Genomic DNA, 3,455 nt, shown 5'->3' on the forward strand with positions numbered 1-3,455 from the left:
TTGAAGTTTTAGGGCTTTTTTTTTTTTTTTTTTAATGTTTAGAGAGAGCACAGGTGCACACACGAATGGAGCCGGGGCAGAAAGAATCCCAAGCAGGCTCTGCATTATCAGCACAGAGCCTGAGGCAGGGCTCAATCCCACAAACCACGAGATGGTGACCTGAGCCCAAATCAAGAATCGGACACTTAACCAACTGAGCCACCCAGGCACCCCTGAAGTTTTAGTTGTTGGGTTTTTTTAATACATTTTTTTAATGTTTACTTATTTTTGAGAGAGAGACAGAGTGCAAGTGGAGGAGGGGCAGAGAGAGAGGGGGACACAGAGTCTGAAGCAGGCTCCAGACTCTGAGCTGTCAGCACAAAGCCTGGCAGGCGGGGCTCAAACCCACAGACGGTGAGAGAACCTGAGCTGAAGTTGGACACTTAACCAACTGAGCCACCCAGGCACCCTGAAGTTTTAGTTTTGATACAGGCACTATACTGCTTAGACACTGACTTCTTAGAAGGGAAATCACACTTTTGATTATAATATTTTCTTTGTAAAGAAGCACTTGTATGTCTGCTACTCTTCCCTACAAAAGTCCATTTGGACTAGATTTACTGGAGTTTTCCTTCTTGACAGCATGTTGAAAATTCCCTCTTCTTAATAGCAGCTGTTCTTTATTGGGGCTTAAAATGGGCCAGGCATTGTGCTTAAACTCTACATGCAATAATAACTCTTCTGATCCTTACATCAGTCCTGCAAAGTCAGCATTGTCTTTTGGGAAACAGTCCATAGAGTTGACGTTTTAAGGTCAAGAAGCTACCTACCAGGGGTCTTTGGGTGGCTCAGTCAGTTAAGTGTCTGACTTTGGCTCAGAGCTCATAAATCAACCCCCGCATCCAGCCCTGTGGTGACAGCTCAGAGGTTGGAGCCTACTTCAGGTTCTGTGTCTCTCCCCGACCTTCCATCCCCCTCTCAAAAATTGAATAAACAAACAAACAAAAAAAGCTACTTACCAAGGGCACAAACTAGGCTGGAATCAGAATCAGCCTCAGGGGGGCCTGTGTGGCTCAGTTGGTTGAGCCGCCAACTTCGCTCAGGTCATGATCTCACCATTCGTGAGTTAGAGCCCCGCGCCAGGCTCTGTGCTGACAGCTCAGAGCCTGGAGCCTGCATTGGATTCTGTTTGTCCCTCTCTGCCCTCCCCTGCTCACGCCTGTCTCTCTCTCTCTCAAAAATAAACATTAAAAAAAAAAAAAAATCAGCTGCTACCTGAACCTAGAACTTCAATTCCTTTTCCTTGTATTGCAAGCAAGCATTATGAAGCTTTCTGCAGGTGCTTCACATATGTTAGAATAGTGCCAGGCACAAAGTAAATATTAGTTTTTGCTGTTTGGGCAATTGTACTTTTTTTATTGTTCCCTGTAGTTAATAATTGCCTTGTTTTTCACATGCATAGTTTTCTGGTGAAAGTATTAATTTAGTGCCAAGTGTAAATTTCCCTTTGTTCAAACACATCTACTCTGTTTTATCTTTTCCCCCATCCTCCTCCAACCTGGGTTGATTACCCCAAAACAAAGGTAATCATAGCACCCTATGTGGCTTAGCTACAAATAAGATTTACAGAATTGTAGATGTTCAATATTGTTTTGACAGAAATTTTATTTTGTTTTATTTTTTTTGGCCAAATGTAGGGCTTGAACTCACCACCTCCAGATCAAGAGTTGCATGCTCTATTGACTGAGCCAGCCAGGTACCCGTGCTCTGACAGAAATTATGAGAAGTTGGACCTGTATATGTGTGAATGAACAGCAGTTGCTAAAATATCTGAAACTACAAATGAAGAGAACATATGTCATTTAGAAATGTGCAGAAAGATTCTAGGAAGAAGATTTGGAAAAATTTGCCCCAAGGGAATGGAATTTCGGGGTAGGGATAGATAGGGTGAGGGACTGTGCTGTTCATTGTTTATTTCATAAAGTCAGCAAATATTTTCTCAGTGCCTATCATATCCCGGACATTGTTGTAGGAATTTGATTAGAAACAAAACAGGCAAGAATCCCTGTCTCATGAAACTTATACTCTAAATTAAAAATAAATATTTAAGGGGCACCCGGGTGGCTCAGTCGGTAAAGCGTCGGACTCTTGGTTTCTGCTCAGGTATGATCTCACTGTTGGTGGGTTCCAGCCCCGCATCAGGCTCTGTGCCGACAGTGCAGAGCCTGCGTGGGATTCTTTCTCTCTCCCTACCCAACCCCCCCCCCCCCCCCAATCGCATAGTCTCAAAAAGAAAGAGAAAGAAAGAAAACAACTTTATAAACATTTAAAAATCTCCAACCTGAAAATAAATCTTCCACGTGTAGTAAGCAAAGAGCACAGCAGAGGCCCTGGCAAATAGTACTAAATAAACAGCTATCGGTTATAATTTGAATGCCTCCAAATGCCATGGAGAATTTCCTGGATGCCAGGCATTGGGCCAAGTACTTTCCCAACTTCTCATTTTCTCCTCACATCACCCTATGTGGTAAGGACTATTACCCACATTAGTCTCAGGTTAAATAACTTGCCAAAATAATTAGTGAGAGGGGGCTGAGATTGATGTTTCATTTGTTGGAATTGATAGTCAAAGCACCTAGCCGGTACCCTGCTATTACAGTAAGTAGGATAAAGCTGGAAATGTGGCAGCTGGTGGTTGGATCTCAAGTTTTCAGATCGATGAGCGCTTGGCTTTGACACGCAACGCCCAGGTTGCGTATAAACTGGTATAGGAATATAAACCGGTAAAGGAGGGCGTTAGTGTCACATCAGCCCAGAGGGAGCCCCAAAAAGAGATCCGCAAAGTGAGCTTCATTGTTAGAGATAGTCACTTACAGAAGCTCCCTGAGCAATAGCCGCCAATGTGAGGCTTTGACCTGGGACGTTTCCGGACTAGGAGAGTTTTATCGGGATTATCTAGTCACTGAAATCCTGTTTACTGAGGGCATTCTATGGGCAGGTCATCATTCTGGGACAAGTGAGAGCTGGCGGTTTGGGTTAGTTGGGGTAGTGGATATGGGACTCAGGAAAGTAAAATGACACGACTTGGGGATTATTTGGTTGAGATGACTCTGTTACTCCAATTTACACGCCCTATAACCCCTGCCCCCCTTTCCACCGCAGGATCCCATCCAGCTTCAACAAAAATCTCACGTCTTGCAACTTGGGAAATGGTGAAGGGGTGGCTGGGGCCGACCTGTGGTTTGTCCAAGGCCACGTAGTGGAACTGAGTCGTCCTGGCTCCCAAAGGGCACTTTTCCGTTTTCTAAAAAGTGTGCTTATATTTGCAGTGTTTTTTTTTTTTTTTTTTTTCACAATAAGCAAAATTTTATAGTACGTTTGTATTTGAACACAGAGAGAAACCCGAGAAACCCCATTACTGGAGCAACCGCGTGCCGGCAGTGACGTCTGCTCCGCCCCATCCCGCCGACTCCGGC

The sequence above is a fragment of the Felis catus genome, chromosome C1 (genome assembly GCF_018350175.1).
Source record: "Felis catus isolate Fca126 chromosome C1, F.catus_Fca126_mat1.0, whole genome shotgun sequence".
Lineage (NCBI taxonomy): Eukaryota > Metazoa > Chordata > Mammalia > Carnivora > Felidae > Felis > Felis catus.